Below are 21,196 nucleotides of genomic sequence, written 5' to 3'. Positions count from 1 at the left end.
TGCCGACATCAAGTATGTGGCGCCATCTATCGAAGTCAAGGGGATCTGGGCATGCGCATTGGAACGCACGGTGGCGGATCACGGCAGCGGATCGCGGATCATAGTAAGCTACATCTCTCTATTATTATGTAGAGAATTGCCGCGCTTAAAACAATACACAGCTCTGTGGTGCAAAGTTGGAGCAATTGCAGCTATACGCTTTGAGCTTTCTGCTCGTGCATGCTTGGAGCGCATTTAAGGAAGTCGCCCTTTAACAAGAGCAGTCAGAATTGGCCGTGAGACTGAGTTGACAGCAAAGGTGCCGCAGCTATTGTGACGCGCACACTGAAGACTTTGTCCTGCATACAGGCTCTGCCCCCCAGAAGACTGCACCGAAGGGGCTGGTTCCAGTAGGAAGCCGGCGGGCATCGCGGATTGCGGCCAGGCGCCAGGCGGCCTTTCTCAGGCATGTTCATGCACGGGTAAGAAACTGTGTGGAACGCTAGGTGAGTTAATGCAGAGTCATATTTTATGAAAATAGCGAACCTGCCAGGCGGCCTCCCAATGAATCGTCGATTTACAGTGACACGGGACGGAATGAATTTGGCTACCTGGCGAGTTAATATGAGCTAGAATTTGAATTGGGCTTCGGCGCCTTGCATTGCCGGGAGAAGTAGCGTGAACTTAGCGAAGCGTTGCATGTGGCAATTATTTGCGCGAAGGGCATCAGCGATGCTCCAGTCAAGACACATTGCACTAAAAAGGCCACGCGCATAAAAAGAATAAAAATATATACCGAGGACGGTGAAGCAAAAAGGCACTCACTCACCGAGTGGAACACAAACGTGGCCATCAAGAGCACAGCTCAAACCTAAACACAGAGCACATAAGCTGAAGTGGTCAGCCGGTAGGACTCAGAAAGGGCTTGAAACATGTATATTGCTGTTTTCCTAACTGCTTTCTACTTGTTTGAGAATGCTAAATTGGGTGCACTTGGAATGAAAGTGCATCAATGAAACGTTAAACTCAATGCCAACATTACCCACTTGCGCTTCCCTGTGCGTGTGCGTGTTGTCTCTATTTAGGGGATACCTCTAAAGGCCCCGACCGTTCTACAGAAAATTCGGCGTTGTCGCTGTTGTAGCCATTGGCGTAGTAAGAGAAAAATGGTTGTCGGCATGGGCGTGCACTGACTGGTATGTGCGGCGGCTCCACGAGATAACATGGCACTGCAGAATTGGTAGCCACTGCCAACTTTTCCTTTGAGAGGTGAGATTGGTTTCCAACACTCCAGAACGAGGCACGCTGCCCCCAGGTCACTTACTCTCATTTGTACAGCTACGTTATGTGTTATCTACATCGGATAAAATTTAACATAACAAGGTTTCTTATGACGATGCGCTAACGAATGTGTGTATCGAGCAGGACAATAAGGATTACTGATGAGCTTAGAAGGCCGCAGACGGAGTCATTAGCTCTGTCGCTTCATAACCTTAAAGCCCGAGATCAAGTGCGCCTAACCATTCACAACACGTGTAAGAACTGAGTACTTCGAAGAGCCATTTAGAAAAGATTGTCAAGTACTGGTAAGGGCAAGTAATAGTCGAAGATTCGGACCACACGAGGAAAATTGCATTGAGAATAATTAGGCTCGAACTGATAGAAATCATTACGTCACGAATAGCAGGTTGCTTTCTCAAGAAAGAGGAATACAGGGTGCGCTTTTAAACCGTTTCCCAGTTTAGTTACAAAACAATACGAATAGAACACCGAGAAAGACGTCGGTGCTGTCTGAGTAAACGGGTTTTACAGCAAAGCAGACATGATGTATACTTACGGGCCAGGCATTGGAGGCTAGAGAATCAAATATTTAAATTAACGAGTCAGCTTTTTAATTTGTATTTTAAAGGAAATTATACATTGCAATATGGAAGATCATCGATATCAAAGGTGAGCATCGCTTTTATATTTTATCAATCTCCAGTGTGTTTAAAATATCGAATATATAAAGTTTATTTGAAAATTCATTTACCGTCATTTATGTGCCTTCGCGCATCACATAATTTCACTTCGTTACGCGTGGCAATATCTCCGAAACCACTAACAATTTCTGAATCGTCAATCACAGAAACGGCAGCTGCACTTGATGCATAAGGAACGCAAAAAGACGCCGTTACCTTGATGGCCAAAGTGGTAAACCCAAATGAACGAAACTTTAAATATACATTTTCGGCGTTCGAAGTTTCGAACCACGCTACCAATTGTAGGAATTTCATAACGCAGCTCACTTTTCATATTAAGGTCCCTGATGATCTTAAATTTTCCAATTCAATATTCTCACCTGAAATAAAGAAAACTTATTATATTAGTAATTATTCATATGTGCATCAAGCTCTATTATGTATTCGCAGCCTCCCTGTGTGTATCTACACAGACAAACAGACGTATCACGCGCAAGTTGTAAACGGCCATGTGTAAACAATTTCTGCAGCGGCACGAAAATAATCAAAAATGGTGGAAATATCTTCAGGGAAAGTGCAGGCAGCGCCTTATCATTCGAAGCAAGCTGATAGGCGCATTGTTAAGACGGGTAGAAAACAATAAAAACGTGATAAAAGGCATAGCTGAGGTGTACAAGATGACAGGGGTGTGGAGACGACATGCATTGCAGAGAACAGATGCAGTGTAGACTGCAGTAGTGGTGAAAAAGCGCTGTATGGCCGTGGCTGGCACACAACTGGATTAATTGCATATCAATGGGCGAAGCGTTTGTACCGCAGGGGAAGCAACTCATTGGGTTACCATAATAGTTTTGCGAGAAGCAAACAATCAAAACCAAAACTAATGCACCAAGTGTCTGTACATTCAGTCTGCCCTGCATTGCACAGAAAATTATAAAAGCTCGAAAACCCCGCATAAGGCATACTTCTAAATACGTTGTATTTCGAGCGTTATTTACATGCCGTTAAATAAAAAAAAAACGCTATTTGAGACAGAGGAAGAGAATAACGGCGCTGACTTGAGGTTTATTGAAAAGAGATCGGAGGTGATATACATTTTTTCAAGGACGCCCCCAAACAAGGAGCAGTATAATCATGCTAATCCAGATATACAATCCTGCAGAAGCACCGATGGCTGTCCCCTTTTCTATGAATATGATATGCTTCAAATAACTCCCTGGTTAGTTGGTCCTGTAGAATATATTAGAGGGATGTTTTCTTATCAAGGAAGATCATTATTTAAAGTCCCTGTAGTCCCTGCACCAACTGGCTAAAATTTCCGTTCTTCTGTACCTGTTGCTAACACAATGAAGTCACCCTGTGGATTTGAACGGCCACCATTTAATGCCCGCTACCACAAGAGAAAATGGCAGAAGCTGCGAGGGGGGCCAAGATAGAGTAAAGTAGGAACGTATGTTTTATAGCCGGTTGACTTCCGGGTTATTAGGTTCTTGCGCTGAGCTGCCTTGTGGTTTAATGAGTTTGTACAGTGCCACAACGAGTACCTCCGAATCTTTTGCCTAGAGTACTTGTTTATTGGCGCCAAACGTGTACTAATCGGTAGATTTTACAACTATCGTCGCGCCGTCAAGTGCGCCGGCAGAGAAAATGAGTAATCAGGCTTCAGAAGAACATTGCTGATAATCCGCATAACTCTTGAATGTGCAGAAGCCTTATTTCGTAACTAACACTGCTTGCATCATCGTCTGCGACCTTTTTAGGGAAGATGAACTACTTAACGGATTACGTTCCCTGCTTGCTGAGAAGCACAGTAGCTTCAATGTGAATACTAGGAAAGTTGGAGATTCTCTAGACGTAGTGGTTACAGCATTCATTTAAACTAACTACGACGCGAGGAATTCATTGCAAGTATATTTGCCTTTCAGAGCAGGGAGATAATACCGCTGGAGGAACAGTTACTTTTTGGCGGCCGCCGAACCCCTCCTCCGCTTCCACCTAAAAAGGCCACGTTCGACGGCATCCACTGGTAAGCAACAAGCGCGTTTTGTCAATAGCGCATGTGCATAACTTCAAAAGCCTCGCTCAGCACAGTTGAGGATAAGTACGGAGGCACGACAGGCGTGGTTCATCAAGATTCTCTGGCGAACACTTTATGTGAAAAAATTGCTGCCCTACTGATACAAAATATTTGATCTGAATTTACAACATCTGGTGGTTAGCACCAATATTGAATTGGTAAGCACGTACAAAGAGAGGTCATATGCCTTTTCGAAAGAAGGAAATATTAGCTTCTGAAGCTGTGCAACGCGCCGAAAACTGATCTTCTCTCCCGCGGGAAAGCTAAAATGAGTGCCTTACTGAGATAGGAGTTCCATGCGCTGACGTCGTGTGGTATTATTCTACTGCGCCCATTTTAATAGTACCGTGTGGGCAAGGAAGATGACGAGAATCCCCAGCTGAGTGGCTGTCATTTTGCGACCGACGAAGCAAGTATAAAGTATGCCAGAGTACATAACCATCATTAATTTAAGGAGAACCAGCAGCAGACATTCAAACCGAAATTTCTTCGTGCCTCATGCACAAAGGCGGAGACCTTGTTGAAAAAAAAAAGAGCAAGATATGTCATCGCGCTTCCAGAAGGTTTCTTCGTTTCAAAAACGTGTATGGCAACGTCTTGTCTTCCGCTATGAAGTTGCTATATGGAAACTAACCATTACGCTGTGATAACTGATTATTATTTAGTCAGTTATTCAGTCTATTCAGACGCTTTTCATCATGATGAGAGTCACCAACAGCCGTTTAAATTGCTTAACACAGCGCATTGTCTGGCAGCCTGCTCGGAAAAACATTCCCGACAAATTAAGTCAAATTCTAAAACAATCTATCAATAAAACAATCTATCTATCAATGAATCGATCGATCAATAAATCAAATTGAATTTTCCAAGCATGACAGCAAGCAGGAGTTCACCCATGCAGCGTTTTGGCCGCAGTTAAACGCATCTCTTCCAAGAAGGATTCTTCGCTTCACATATTCTGCAAGAAAATACACGTGGTTTGTTTCTATGGTGAGAATTACAGTTTCAACCAGAAGAATTCGGGTGCTTCTTCGTGAGTTGCTATCAGCTACGCTACCGCAAATGTTGTGACTGGGAGGCAGACCGAAGGTGTATGCTGTAACACTATTCAGTGCTCGAGCAGTTGCACTGAGCTCCACGAGCATCCGCAGCAGGCATTGCTTTCCTATGAGGAAATTCCTAAGCATATATAGGAGTTTATTTGTTTTAGACTGATATATCTGCTCTATAGGACAAAAAACAGCATATGTTTTGCCTTAAGCAGTGAGGTGTCACGGTACTCACACTGTCTCTGAACTCATCATTGAACCAAGGAACCACACTTCTGATTAAAAGAGCCATATACACATTAAAAGTGCCTATTTGATGAATTCGTTTAGTGTTCGAAATGCCTGATGTCTCCAAGGCTGCCAGTTTGTTCCTCCGACATTCTATTTTATGGCCACCCTCTTTCAGCAATGGTGAAAAGCGTACTTTCTATTATGAAGGGGAAATTAGAAGCCATTTATTTTCTTGGTAAAATTCGGCGTTCATACTAGGGACATAATGTTCGCTTAATAGGCCGCTGGGGTCAAAAGCTGCGGGCGTCCAGAGTTGCAACATATTCACTTCGTTCGTGCTCCCGACGATGCCACAGGCATGTTCAAGCCAATCACTGTACGCGTATCATCAAGACAACCAGAGTGGACATTCGCAAAGTGTGTTTAATACAGTTTCTTCACCTAATATTAGACTTTTTCCAACGTTTAAAAACTTAGCTTACAGCTGAGATTTTGTTTGTATCGCTAGAATGCTCGAATCAATGGCTAAGAACTGAATTTTATATGTTTTCGGTGTCCCTTTAACTAAATGCATTCGGCCACCGGAATCTCTACCGGATTAAGTAAAAAGCCGCGTGTCGGTGGAATTCTGTGAGCAAGCTGCGTTGGAGCCGGACAATGGAGACAAATGCCGGAAAGGCACGCTCTCACCTGAGCAGGATTATTTGGCTGTCGTGGTGTAATACTGGCAATCACCTGCTCTATGAATACTACACTAAACGCCTTGCCCCCAGTCCCCAGCAGCTGCGGATCAACTCATCCCGATGGTGGCGAGGCTGGCGACGCAGCGGAGGGTGCTAACTGTATCTAGTGGGTGCTCTTCGAGGATGAAGTTAGACAGAGACATGGAGCATGTACTGCACTATAGGAAGGCTATGCAATATGCTACGGGCCAAGATTAGCGGAGAGAAGAAATCTAGGCAATCTGGTAGAGGAATATATAGCTGTTAACATGTTTATACCTATACATATGGCTGTATGGTATGAATGAGAAGGTGCAGACACCGTCGTCGACCTAAATAACCGCTAAAAATTGAAGGCTGTACAAGCCTACGGAGCTACATGTAGCCATGATGGCTAGCAATTCGAAAGCTTCGATGAAGACGTAGGAAACGGCAATTGGCAAAGTAAAAACGCCGAATATAGGCGACGACAATATCAAGGTAGAAAATAAGCAGTTTGAAAGCCAGGCACTGTTCGAAATGAGATCGGTTCTAGAAATAGGAGAGAAAATTCAATAATGCGGGAACATTTCTTGCCCTGTGAGCGGCGTGGAAAGGGTATTCAACAAGCTGTGGAATAGATGTTGGATCAGCAGAAAGGGAATAAGAAAAACGAGTGAATCGTGTCCATGCCAGAGCTCGAACTACCAGCCTTCCATGCCCCAGCCAAGCGCGCTAACCAATACTGTACGCCGACTTCCCGAGAGCAACTCCACAATTCTGCTAGTCTAGCGCAAGGACACTCGTTGAAGGAAAGGACAACTGCAGCGCTGGGTAGTCCGCGCTATTGAGAGTACAATGAATAAACTTTAATAAAGAAGAGAAAACAGAAATGTGCAGAAAACTAAAGTCTAACACTCTTGCAAAACGCGGCAGTTTGCGGAAGGTGGCGAGAGACTCCAAGTAGTGCGGGAATAAGTCTGCTTAGGTAGGGGCCGGAGGTCTAGACCACAGAAGGGTAATAACTATTAAAACAGATTAGAATGGAGCGCATGCCGCAAGTACTATGGGATCATCAGAAGCGGGTTATCAGCATTCTCACAAAGGAAAGCTGTATAACAGGTCTATTTTACCTGTACCCACCTGTAAGGCAGAAGTTTGGAAGGTAGCCAAGAGAGTGCAGTTTAAATTGATAACCACGAAAAGAGCTACGGAAGAAAAAAATAGGTGTAACGTTAAGAAACTGCAAGCAGGCCAAATGAGTAAAGGAACAAACACAAATTAATGCATTGTATTCAAAACTGAAGGAGGAGAAATTGGCATGGCCATGTCCTATAACACGAAAGTAAATAACCGATAGTTTCTACGGGTGAGAGACTAGATTCTAATGGAAGGCAAGTGTAATAAGGGAGGACAGAATATTAGGTGTGTGAATGGGAGCAGAATATATGAAAGGAAGGTTTCTTGCACTGGGTGTAGTGATGGTGGTATGACGAGGATGATGGCGATCGTAAAGAAGAATGATTGATCGATTATTTAGGAGAAACCCTTATGGTAAAGTATATTTATAATTAAGAGAGTAATTACTCTTTGACATTCACCCAAGCGCAGCCATATGGCTACAAAGGAAAGCTGAACAGCTTTCTCATGAACCTCGTATTTAAAGAAAAATTCGCCCTAGCCCGAGAATCGAACCCGGGATCGCCGCCTTTCCAGACAGTAGCTCTATCAAATGACCTAATCAGGACTTTCTCTTTATTATTGAGCTAACCAGGGCGGTCAGCAGATCAGATGGTAGGGCGAAAGCGAATTGCTCTCTAACTCGAAGTGGGAATGGTGGTGTTGATCGATTATTTCTCGGAAACAACTATAGTGAAGTAGATTTATAATTAAAAGAGTAATTACTGATCGACATCCATCCAAACGCAGTCATATGGCAACAAAAGAAAACTGCACCGCTTTCGCAGAAACATCTTCGCTTGGGTGGATGTCAATGAGTAATTACTTCCTGAATTATAAATCCACTCCACCTTGGGGTTTTCCCTTAATATCCGATCAACACCGTCTCCACTTTGAGTTATTGATCAATTCACTCTCAACCTACCGTCTGATCTGCTGACCGCCCTTGTAGTTCAGATGGTAGAGCTACTGCCACGAAAAACCGGTGGTCCCATTTTCAATCCCCGGACCGGGACGATTTTTGTTTACCAACGATGTTTTTGCGAAAGTAACGTAGCTCAGGCACCTTCTTCTGTAAAACATCTCGCTCATGTAACTCTTGTAAGGCCCAAACTAGAGTATACGCCTGCGAATTGTGGGACCATGTCTTAAAAACCTGATATCTACCATTGAATTAAGCCAAAACCATGCAGCTAGATTTATCTTCTCTGACTATTTTCGCGACACTAGCGTCACTAATTTAAAAGCTAATGCCGGTCTACCAAGCTTGCAAGCACTCCGTAAAATATCTACACTCTGTTTATTTCATACATTTTACCATGCATTTTCACCTAGCCACCACGCCGATTCCAGTCTCATCAGCCACACCTTTGCTGTTTCTCTGCCACACGGCCAAATGACAAGGCACCTCCCTTCATTTTTGTCGACTAGAACGATCTTGCGTCTCACATTGTCTTTCATTCTAACCAAACCATTTCAAAACCGCAATTGAACAATTTTTTTGTTAATCGCCACAATCCTGTGAAGCCCACCTCTCACGTAAAACCCTGCACTCCTGGGGTCTTTGAGGCACTGTAATAAAGAAACAAATACGGCTGCGCATGGGTGGATATCATTGAGTAATTACCCCAGAATAAATGGCTGTTGAAGAGCATCCTTATTGGAGTTTGGTCAGAAACTCATCAGTATGCTCAGCCTTTCTTTTTTATGCTTTTTAACTTGTATAACTCTTTAACATTAACGATTTTAATTTTATATATAGGTTATTATTAAATATCCTAGTTTAATTGCAATTTAGCTGTCATGCTCCCTGCTATTTATCCACCAATCTTTCAAACGTCTCTTGTTAACCTCTACCGCGTATTTATTCATGCTTCCTTTGTCCCCTCTGAACTCCAGAGCCTTGGGCCAAGACACTGGAGCGACTAGTCAGCATCCACATATGGATCGATACTGCCACCCTCCACAATAAGATGTTAAACTTTCCTCTGCATCTACAGCACATAGCACAAGTTTAATCTCAATTAAACTTCCTTCTGTAGCTTAGAGTTCTAAGACAGCCTGATCTAGCTTCATGGAGAAGGCCACTGAGGTGTCATAAATGTTTTCCTTCTTAATTCGGTTTTTTCATTTTCTATATATGTCTTAGGGCGGCTTCTTTTCAATTGAATTATTCAATTTCCAGCCTCTGTGTCTTTACATGTCTTTTAATGTTCTTTATTTATCTGCCCTGTCTTCCTAAATACTTATTTGTTAGTTTTCTGGTTCTTTTCTGCCACTGTGAGTCAATGCCCTTTTTGTATAAGTATTTTTATTCTTTATTCTGTCAAAACCCGCAGCTCCAAGAAGGCATAATTGCTGGGGATGCAAGTCTATATAAAACAAATCCGCCGTGCTTCGTCTCACTACTTCACTTAGCAGTGCATTCGATTCCTTGGTGCTTCGTACAAAAAAATAATACTAGAAAATATTTGTCTTTCAGCTATACGGTCGCACTTTGTGACAATGATCAATTCTAGAAGATACATAATGCGAGGGGGTGCAAATATGCTGTGGATGAAACTCCTATTTGATCATGATAAATTTTATAAAAGCGCTTTAAACGTAGAGTCCTGTGGTCTTCACTCAATGACACCCAGCCCAATTGCTTTTCATTTTACTTATGTTAAGGAAGTGGTCGTTGACGCCAATGACAAATCGCGCAGCGGCAGATTGTATGCGCTCAAGCATCTAGCCATGAATACTGTAGAATGAATTCCACACAGTGTGGGCATACTCAAGGATGGGCTTGACGTATGTTTCGTACGCTACCTCCCTAGCCTCCCTATGCGCATGCCTTAAATTGCACTGGAGACAACTGTGGGGTCTACCTGCATTTCTTGCGAAACATGGTGACATGCGCTTACCATGTACCATCTGCGGACAAAATAACACCTAGATAATTATACGTCGCATTGATTGAAATATTTCTCCGTTGAGGGAATATTTATATAACAATTTCTTTCTTTTTTCCTGATGAAGCAAACTTGAATGCATTTTTTAACATTAGGGACATTCTAATGATGCTGCACCAACTCTCAATGGATCTGAGGTCAATCCTGAGCTGTGTGGAATCTGTTTCACATTACACTGGTGTGCAAGGCACAATCATCTGCGAACAACTGCACTCGGGTGTCAAGTATTTAAATACTTCAGCTACCCACCTATTGTCGTCCACGTTCCTGAGTCGCTCTTGGTAAGATAGTTTGCTCTGAGCCTCTCGTGCCTCGAAAGACGCCTAGCCCACACGTCGCCCTGTATTGCTTCGTTTGTAGTTTTGCTGTTGGCTCCAAGTTCTGACCTTCGCAATGATCCCTGATTTATGTCTAACCTCGATTGGACTTCTCCCCATAAGCACAAAACCGCGTTCTTTATTGTAAGCCCTGGTACCATTATTCCTTTCCAAATAACCTTAAGCATTTCATATCGTGTGTACCACCATAATTCCTTGTGCTTCATTATCATGGCATCTATTTGTCCCTTCGCCTTGGTGGCCTGTTCATGTTTCTATGTACACCTGTCCTTCATTTATTCCTATATTTATATTTACATCCTGCCTGGCTTCGCATCTCACTCCCCTTTATTTAGGGTTTTCATCACTGAAATAATTGAATTCCATCTGACCCGACCTAATTGCGCTGAATGTAAAGCTGACGGCATTTCCCTCGTATTCACAAATATTAGCCAATGATTGTAAATCCTCCCAGCTATTGGCTAATAGAACAATGTCGTCCGCAAAGATTATTAATGGAAGCGTTTCTTCTACATTAGTTCTACTATCGTATACGAAAAACTAAAATCAAGGTTGCTTTCATGCCGACTGTTTGTTATATTTTTCAAGTAGATCATCATCAGCAGCACTGATAGTGGTTATCCTTGTCTAAGACCTTTGCATACCTAAACAGTTAGCGTATGTCTTAGCCGGTCCCATGCAATTTCAACTTTATCTCTGTGCGTTTCCTTTAGTCATTAATTACTTCTATAACAATGCCTTCAGATTCGAGTATGTTCAACAGAAGTTCTCTGTGTACACTACCGTATTCACCGCGTATGTCCGGAAAGACTAAGTGCAGCGCTCTGGTTTCCACCCACTGACTATTCTTTACACCTTGTAGATCTACATAGGTCTACTCCACCTTGGGTATAGAATGCATATTGCAACCGCACGAAGCGACAGAGACAAAGAGAAGAAAGCACAGGACAAAAGCACGGAACTTCAACTAACATGTACTACAAGGAAAACCACATTTATGCACGTTATGCACAGTTATGCACAGAAGGGGTTAGCCCAGACGCAACGGCAGCAAGCAGCACTGACGCAAACGCGCAAGCGACACTTTGTCTGCCTTCACTCCTCAGTCATGCGCCACCTGGCAACGCTAGGTGAAATTACCCCCCCCCCCCCGCCTCCCCTTCCGAAAAAAAATTAAAAAAAAATGAAGACGGCTGGTAAGAACGATGCGAAAAACAAGACAGTGGTCACAGCGGGCGGCCGTACGCTATCGTTTCGAAGTACGACTTCAGCCGCACAATGTGCAGCAATGTCCAAGCCGGGCTTTCGACGTTTTGGTGGTGCGGCGCCGTCTGGACAAAACTTCATACCTGAGGTCACTCATACGGCGCAACACTTTGTAAGGCCCGAAGTAGCGGGAAAGGAGTTTCTCTGAAAATCCTGGACGTCGAACTGGTTTCCACACCCAGACGTGACCCCAGGTTTGTAGTCAACCTTGAGCTGCCGGAGGTTGTAATGCGCGTGTCAGAGGTCTGCTGCCGCCCGATGTGCACATGTTCGAGCTGGCGGGCTTCCCAGCGCGGACAGCATATTGCTGGGCATCTGGAGAAAGTTGGTCATCATCTGGGCGTGGGAGCATGGAGTCAAACATGCTCTGAACTTCGCGTCCATAAACAAGTCGAAATTGTGTGAAGCGCGTTGTTTCTTGTAAGCCTGTATTATACGTAAATGTGACGTACAGCAGCACAGCTCATCCGAGGACATACATTGACAACATGTCCGAAATCGTCTTATTCAACCTTTCGGCAAGACTATTGCTTTGTGGATGGCACGCTGTGGTCTTGCCATGGGTCGTGCAATTCAGCTGAAATATGCGGTCAATGAGCTGCGAAGTAAAAGCTGTCCCTATGTCGGTAATGACGTAGGAAGGGGCGCCATGCCGCAAGACTATGTCGTGCATGAAAAACTCGGCTATTTCGGAAGCTGTGGTATGAGGGATTGCCTTTGTCTTAGCGTATCGAGTCAGGTTGTCCGTAGCGACTAATTTATCCATTTGTTTTCTGCCTGCGACAAAGGAAAAGGGCCAAAGAGATCCATGCCGATTCGGTCGAATGGAATACGTGATGTTTTACCTGGCTTGAGAAATCCGGCAGGCTTCAGGGGCGGTGTTTTACGGCGCTGGCATTCGCGACAGCTACTTAAGTAACGTTCCACAGCTGCGGTGACTCCTGGCCAGTAATACATATTGCGCACTCGAACAAGCGTCCGTGAGCAACCCAAATCACCAGACGTCTTTTCTTCGTGGTAAGCAAGGAGAATATCCGCACGGAGCTCGCATGGCCCTACCAGAAGGTAAGCTCTTTCTTGGCCCTGGGAATTCCTTTTATACAAGACGACTTGCCGCATACAGAAGGAACCAAGGTGCCGAGATAGGTGTCGAGGGAGGGTCGTATCACGCCCTTCCAGGTAATCGATGAGTGGAAGGATGTCTGGATCAGCTCTTTATCGATTCTTGAGCTCAGATGCACTGAGGGCTTCTAGAAAGCCGATACCGTCATCGGCTGTAGCATCGCCAGTGTCAACGGGTGCTCGTGACAGCGTGTCGGCGTCTTCCTGTTTGCGGCCTGACCTATAACAATAGTTATGTCAAACTCCTGAAGCCGTAAACTCCAGCGTGCAAGCCATCCAGATGGGTCTCGCCGATTTGCCAGCCAGCAAAGACAATGATGGTCCGTGACTACTTTAAATAGTCGGCCGTAAAGATAGGGGCTAAACTTCATAGTGGCCCACACGACCGCCAGGCATTCCTTTTTCGAGGTGGATTAGTTCGTTTCGGTCCGAGAGAGAGTGCGGCTAGCATAGGCTATTACTCGCTAAATCACGTCTTGATGCTGAACAAGGATCGTGCCAAGACCGATACTACTGGCGTCAGTGTGCACCTCAGTGTCAGCCGCTCCATCGAAGTGCGCCAGAACATGGGATGTTTGAAGGCGCTCGCGAAGCAAATAGAAGGCCATCTCCTGCTCAGAGTCCCCAAAAAAAGTGATGTCCTTTCTTGTGAGGCGCGTCAGAGCTTCCGCAACCGGAGAAAAGTGTCGCAATGAACCGCCGATATTATGCGCACAGGCCGAGAAAGCGCCGAACAGCCCTCTTGGTAGCTAGAACGGGAAACCATGCGAAGGCAGCAGTCTTATCGGGATGCAGGCGGACCCCATCAGCGCTCACAACATGGCCAAGAGACTTCTGTTCTGTATACCCGAAGTGGCATTTCTGCGGCTTCAGCATGAGATCAGCAGAACGGAGGGCTTCCAGAACAGCTCGAAGACGTTCGAGGTGTTGGTCAAATGTGTCGAGAAAAACTACGTCGTCCAAGTACACAAGACAGATCTGCCACTTGAGGCTAGTGAGGACGGTGTCCATCATCCTTAGGAATGTAGCTACGGCAGAGCACAATCCAAATGGGAGTACTTTGAATTCATATAGGCCATCTGGAGTTACAAATGCGGTTTTTTCTCGATCTCTTTAGTTCACTTCGATTTGCCAATAGCCGCTTTTCAAATCAATAGATTAAATATACTTTGCACGTCGCAATCTGTCCACTGAGAATTGGTGCGCGGCAACGAGTATACATGTTTCTTTGTCACATTATTCAATTTTCGATATTCGAAGCAACATTGGAGAGGGCTCTCCTTTTTCTTGGCCAGGACGACTGGCGAAGACCACAGACTTTGTGAAGGTTTCACAACACCATCATTCAGAATCTCCTGAATTTGCATCTGGATCACTTCCCGTTCTTTAGCAGACACACGATAAGGCTGTTGTCGTATAGCGGAGCGTCGTCGTAAGTAATGATGCGATGTAGTGTGATGAGCATTAGACGAACCTTCGAGGAAGAAGCGAAGAATTGTTTGAAGTCCAGCAACAGGTGCTCTAAGGCCCGCGGTTTCTCCTTCGACAAGTGGCAGTTAATGTTCATGCTTTCTAACGATGGTTTGTCATTTTCGACTGCCGACCATGGATGCAAACAGACCCAATCGTGCGTAACAGGGTAAGCGAAAGCGATGGCAGTTCCCGGAGACAAGTACCGGTGCTGATTAGAAAATATTGTGACAGGGAGCGCAGCCCAGCCATTGTGAAGCGACAATAAATTTCGAGCACAGGAGATGCTTTGAGCAAGCAGGAGTGAATGGTTCGCCTCCGCTACAAAATCGCCGGCACGGGAATCGTCACAGGTAAATTCCACAAGAACACTGCTTCGCGGCGGCAGCGAGACTGTCTCAGCGAAAACGCGAAGTGCGCATTGCGAGGACTGCTATTATCTTGTTCCGCAGACTGTCATAGAAAATATGAAGAGTCTATTTCGCAGGTCAATAACTGCTCCGTAATCTCGCAGAAAGTCAATGCTGAGGATAAGGTAACGGGAGCAGTCAATCAAAACGACGCAACTAACGACGAACGTGCATCCGTTAGTCTGAATAAGAACCGTTTACATCTCCTTTGGAGCACCTATATCACCTACGATGGTTGGAAGGTACACACCTGGCCAAGCAGTAAGCACCTTGCTCAATGCAGTCGCCATGCGGCCACTCAAAATTGAACAATCGGCACCGGTGTCCACTAATGCACGACCGTCTAAAATAACAGGAATGTCCAGAAAAACGGTTTTGCCTTCACTATACGACGGTACCAGCCGCCTTCAGTCGGATCGAAGCGACAACAACGGGAGGTCTTCAACGCAGCGACTACCAGCGGCCTCGCCCTCGAAAGTCGCTGTTTTCAGTTTTCCCGATGAGGGCTAGATGAGCTGCCTTTCTCCTGTCGCGAGCAGCCGTGGGTGGACGTCGAAGAGCACCTTGGTGAAAGGGAGCGGGACTGACGCTGAGAACAAGATGAAGAACGCTGCTCCGCCAGGTACTCTTCAATAACTTTGGGTTGTTCACCAAACCGGGGTGGAGGCGAGTCGATGCGGAAGCCGTGAAGACCAAGGCGTCGATACGGACCATCACGGTAGAGATGTCCTCGTTCACCGCATTGGACGCAGAGCGGACGCCTGTCAGACGTGCGCCAAATGTCGGCTTGGTATCGAGGCAGGGGACGATCGCCAAAATACTGCACTGGCTGCACCGAAGGCAGCGGAGCTGTAGGCTGCGCGAGAATGGGGGCGGTGAAGGGAGAGCCTGACTGCAGATCTTCCGCATATGTGGGATGGTTGTCGGTCCCCGGCAGCTATGGCGGGCTCGTCACTACAGGCGAAAGAGGGCTCTTGAGCGCCTGTCACACCTCCTCTCGCACTATAGCAGAAAAGGAAGCTGGCAATGGCTGCAGAGGTTTGCAGAACTTGCTCAGTTCTTCGAGCACGACGCTGCGAATCAGTTCGCGCAAAGCGTCAGGATGCCGCTCGGATGATGCAAAGGATTCCGCGATTGTGCCATTACGGAAAGGTCGATCATAAGTCATGGCACGTTGTTGTACCTCACTTTCTACTGTGGTAGCCTCAGTAAGGAATCCGTTGACAGTCGACAGTGGGTTGCGCACAAGGCCTGCGAACAGTGGATCTTTCACACCCCGCACCAAGGGCCTAACCTTTTTTCCCCAGGCATGGCGAGATCGGCTCACCTCAAGAGGTGCGTCATGTCCTCGACGTACGTTTGGACACTCTCATTCGGCATCTGGAAACAAGAGGGTAGGGCACGTTCTGCATTTTCGCGACGATCCACGCTGGTCTAAGCCTCGAGCAGTTGACGACGGAATTCCTGCAACGATGTTAAAACTTGCTCTCGATTTTCGAACCAGGTACAAGCGCCATCCTCAAGGCTGAAGTAGACGTTCCCTAGTTTGGCAGCATCGTCCCACTGGTTAAAAGCAGCGCCACGTTCAAACTGAAGAAACCAGTCCTCCACAATCTCTAAGAGGTCCCCATAGAAAGATTTCGGTGCCCGAGAAGCCTGCTAGGTGTAGTTACAGGCTGGTGCGACGCCCGCTACTTGCTGAGCAGAAGCACTAGGAGGTCCCCCGGACAGTTAGGAGGTCCCCCGGACAGTTTATACTTCGGGACCTCCTTCTGTAATACTGATAATCCATGCACATGTACCTCACAGTGAAAGTAAAGATGAAAGATGAAGATGTCATGGCGGCGGCTAATGGCTGAAGCTCCGAAGACAGTCCCTGGAGCCGTCGATTGGAGCGATGCACCGGGGTGTCCAATGGCACAAGGCTGGCGCGAAGTCCTTTAGATGGAGACGCTTGCATAGGTGATTGTATTACCCAGCAGCTCCACCAGAAAATCACATACACGATGATGCGGGATACCAATTGGGATACGACAGGGGGTTAGCTCAGACACAACGGCAGCAAGCAGCACAGACGCAAACGCGCGACACTTCGTCTGCCTTCACTCCTCAGTCATTCGCCACCTGGCAACGCTAGGTGGCAATATTATACATACGCGGTGACGAGCGTGGCTCAAGTTAGAATCTGGATAGTTGAATTCCTTCATGGGAAGCGAAACTGAAGCAGTGCTTATGCAACTGGCATTCGCTTTTTATGCTATAGGCTTCCAAAATTTCCCTGCTGAGCTGATTTGGCATTTTTTTCAGGACATCCCTGTCACGGAACCTGGGCGTGCACTCACGGCAATGGCGACAATGGTTTGCCAGTTTACCGCCCCCCGCCAATGAATCAACGGTTGCGCGGTGCTCATGAAGTCGAACATTCAAGCAACTTTCAGTTTGCCCTATGTTCCCACATGTGAGCGGTATTAGCCGAGTGGGCTGTTTTAGATATGTGGATGATTATGCCATTTTCTTGAAAAGGGTATCTTGAGAAGAGGCTATTCCGGTAGTGAACCGAATTCTAGAAATCTTCAGTGAGTGTGCCTTTGGGTTGAGCTTCAGCTATGAGTAGCCATCGCAAGGGTGCTTGCAGTTTTTGGACATATGTATTGTCACTGGTACTAGCGGAACCCAGGTGTGCTAGAGGTACCAGCCTCGCTAAGAAAAAAGAGATCCTAAGCCATCATTCCGCTCATTCAAAGCTTGTAAAATGAAAAAAGCAAAAAGCTGCCTGCGCGCTGCTCTTGATAAGTATTACCCAGATGAAATGCTGAACAGCGTGCAATTTCGGTTACAACAACTGAATAGTCCTGGGTTCCCTTGAGAGGTGGTCACCTCTGTGATAGAAGCAATTGCCAAGGAAGCTCGATGCCCACCGATGCACTTCCCATGTGATGAAGCACAACGCTGGAGACCTATGACTTTGCCATACTTGCACCAGATTTCTCATCGCCTCAAAAAAAGTGGGCATGAAATGTGAAATGGTCTTCACGGCGCTCAAAAAGATTTCGAGCATGTACAATATAGTGCAGGGAAAGAGAAAAAATAACGAATGCCGCACTAAGCAAGTAAACTGGTTCACTCCTACACTTAACAAAATAACCCTAACATGTGGGAACTAATGCATAGGGCAAACCGGACGCTGCTTCAGTGTTTGACTTCAGGAGCACCGCGCAGTCATTGAGCCATTGGCGGGGGTGGTGAAGTGGCAAACCATTGTCGCCAGGTTCCGTGGAAAAGTTGGAAAAATTGGGCCGAACAAATTACCGAACCAGCTCAGCAGGGACATTTTTGAAGGCTCTAGCATAAAGAAAGAGAATGGCCGTTGCATAAGCACTACTTCAATTTCGCTTTCCATGAAGGAATTCAACTGTCTAAATGCTAACTTGTGCCACTCTCATCACTACGCATGTACGATATGATGTCTGTTGTTTATCAGTTGTGATTAGGAAACGTGTATAAATGTGGTTTTCTGTGTAGTAAACCTTAGTTAAAATACGCGTTTTTGTCCTGTGCCTTCTCTTCGTCCCTGTTGCTTCGCACGGTTCCAATATGCATTCCATAGTCAACCACCAACTAGCCACCTTCGTCTGTTACATGTCTACCTTGGGGTTTCGCGAAATACTTCATCACCACCGTTCCCACTTCGAGTAATTGATCAGTTCGATCTCACCCTACATCTGATCTGCTCACCGTCCTGGTTAGCGGAGCTCGTAGAGCGACCGCCCCGGAAAGACCTTGGTCCCGGGTCCGATCTCCGGATCAAGACGAATAGTTCCTGCACTACCAAGTTGCTGAGAAAGCTTTACAAGCTTTCCTTTGTAGCCATATGGTTGCACTTGGGTGGATGTCAGGGAGTAGTTACTCCCTTAATTAAAAAGAATGATTCCACGTAAGCACCCGCCGCATTTAGAAATAGAATATCAATATTCTTATTAACTACCCATATATATTGAAAGGCTGCGGTATGCGCTTCCGCGAGTTAGGAGGCTTTTACGCGACTTGTTGCGATTATTAGGCGTCTGTTGTGCTGTCCCAGTCATCACAGTTTGAAAACTTGCGCTCTATAGAATAGTTCTGCACTATGCGAGACCAATCCCGCTTGCTATTCCCAAACACCATTGTTTTGTCGAGACTGCGGTGCTAGCCCTTTTATTACACACAGTGTATTTGCTTGTCCTGATTTCAATGTTTGATGCTAGCCATTCTTATCATGGCGCAGGTGTGTCCTGTATGGTTAAACTGATTTATTTCCAGATTAATTTTGTCAGTGTTGACGCTTGTCCGCTGCATCTTTTTGGAGAAAAGAAGCGGATAAAATGTCGATGCAAGTAGCATTACGAACTCCTTATTCGCGACGAACGAAGGATAGTTGTACATTTGCAGCATGTGCGGCTAAGTTGCACGCCGCCAGATTTCTCAACATGTAGATAGAGGGCACACCGATGGCATCTATTTGCGCAATGCGAGTGGTAGAATAAGATGCGTAAATCAGGAAGCGATGACTATGCGAATGCTGTATAGGTGGGAGTACCCGCGCTGTCACGACCCCACTCTGTTGCCACTTGAAATCTTCACGTTCACATGCAGTAAGGTGGATTCTCGATGGCCGGAACGAGCACCCACAACCTCTGCGGTGACGCAGCTCCCTGCTGCAGAAGAAAAACAACGAACGGAGCCTGCTGGCAAGTGGCTTCTCAGTTTTGCACACCTCGATATTTTGTCCCCTCTAATCGTGTTGGTAGTTAAATAAAGCCGCTATACGCGTAAAATCATCAAGCTGAGAACATTTAGTAAAATACTGAACAGTGAAGACAACTATTGTGAACCTTCGTCATGACTTTGCACATCGACATTCTGACTATTGCATGATACGAGTGAGAACAGTGAAAAGCTCGCTGTAGTGTTGAAATGTTGTTCGAGGAAGTGTTCGCGAACTTCAGCCGCCACAGCCACCGAGAGCACCAAAAGCCGAATTCAAAGGGATTTTAGGCCGCGAAGTTGCAAAAGGGCGCCCAGAGCCCGTGTTCAGAACGAGCCACAATAGCGCGGTTTTCAGGAGCGCAAGGCACCCCCCGAAAACAAAAAGCAACAACTGGCACATCACTCAGCACTGGGCCTAAATAGCGCTAGAAAGTGCATGCCTTGTTAGCATATAGGTAATTTTGTGCTTAAAAAGGCGGATTATTGATGCATGTAAATTGTTCATTTCATGAATGAATTTTCTCTGAAAAGATTAGCGCAGTAAAAAACGTGAGACTGGCTGGGGGTTTAAACAAAGCGAGCAACTAATTGAATTAGCCATCGCTGCAAGTTGAAATCAACCATAAAAAAAGAATAGAGCGAACGCAATGTTGAGCCACGTAAGAAAGGTTTATTATTATCTTTTTATATCTGGTTGCATACAGCGCTTGCAGCAAAAGCTGTTCATTTATAAGCACAAATTGAGGTTGCAGCAATGAGGCCAATACTGCCGCTTCCGTGCTGTTGGATTTTGTTCGGCGTGTCTTTATTAGTGCAATGAATTGTGACACATTTTTCTGGAATGCTTTTCGGAATGCTAGTTCACACGCTGGCATTCTGATGAGCGACGCAGCATTCCAAACTCAGCTTATATTTGGGCCTCAATCGATTTCTTATACTTGTTTTTTTTTATGTGTGAAAGATTTGGTGTTGGCGAGATCTCTCTGCAATATTGTTAAAGTTTTCAGTTCAAACAGTTTGGTGCACAGCGTGTCATATATGGCACCATGAATGTGCTTTGTTATGAGTTGCCGTGGATGGAATGATTATTTGTTGATCTATTATCAGAGTTAATTTTCAAGGCACCACACACTCCGTAATTCAACGTTCCGGAAAATTCCTTCAGTTGAATGTGCGTGAATGTTTGCTTTATTCTTGCGAAACTTTAAGGGCAAAAAAGGATACAGTCTTCATTTTAGCTGGAGGTAGAGCATTTTTGAGAATATTATCAAGGTGTAAAACAGCCTTTTGCCTTTCTGTTACATCTGTAAAGCGATAGCAGGCAATCTTGTAAGAAGGGCATTTACTTGCTCACCACATATAATACAGCTTGCGGGTGTGGGTAGTTTTCTCATTTATCGGCGTGTCGCAGTTTCAGCATCGGCAAAATTATCTGCAGTTGAACCATATTATTCACTTGATAGCTAGCGATAAGAACATTGCTTGTTCCTCCTTAGCAGTTAGAAACCTTCTCCTCACACACAACATCCTCAAGATGTTAAATAAACATTATTCTTATTCTTATTCTTATTCTAATCAAAGCGGTGATATGACCCCAGCACACTGCATGAGGGAACCAACTGCAAGATTGTGCAAAAATTCGGCTGGTTGTCACATTGACGGAGGACCGCGATTCCACACTGGAACGAGGAAGGAAGGACGCGAAGACAATGA

The 21,196-nt window shown here is 45.5% G+C and overlaps 1 long non-coding RNA gene across 1 annotated transcript; it reads left to right on the top strand.

Annotated features, from left to right (window-relative positions):
• The first annotated feature begins 406 nt into the window (after window positions 1-406).
• Window positions 407-19,449, top strand: LOC146172182 (uncharacterized). Its single transcript, XR_014702528.1, has 3 exons — window positions 407-461; window positions 3,866-3,966; window positions 19,370-19,449. It is a non-coding gene; the product is annotated as an uncharacterized LOC146172182 (long non-coding RNA).
• The last annotated feature ends 1,747 nt before the right edge of the window (window positions 19,450-21,196 follow it).

The sequence above is a fragment of the Amblyomma maculatum genome, unplaced genomic scaffold (assembly GCF_055883805.1).
Source record: "Amblyomma maculatum isolate TAMU_Amacu unplaced genomic scaffold, ASM5588380v1 scaffold_13, whole genome shotgun sequence".
Classification (NCBI taxonomy): Eukaryota; Metazoa; Arthropoda; class Arachnida; order Ixodida; family Ixodidae; genus Amblyomma; species Amblyomma maculatum.
Note: the sequence above shows the minus strand (reverse complement) of the source record. Positions and strands in the feature narration are given on the sequence as shown.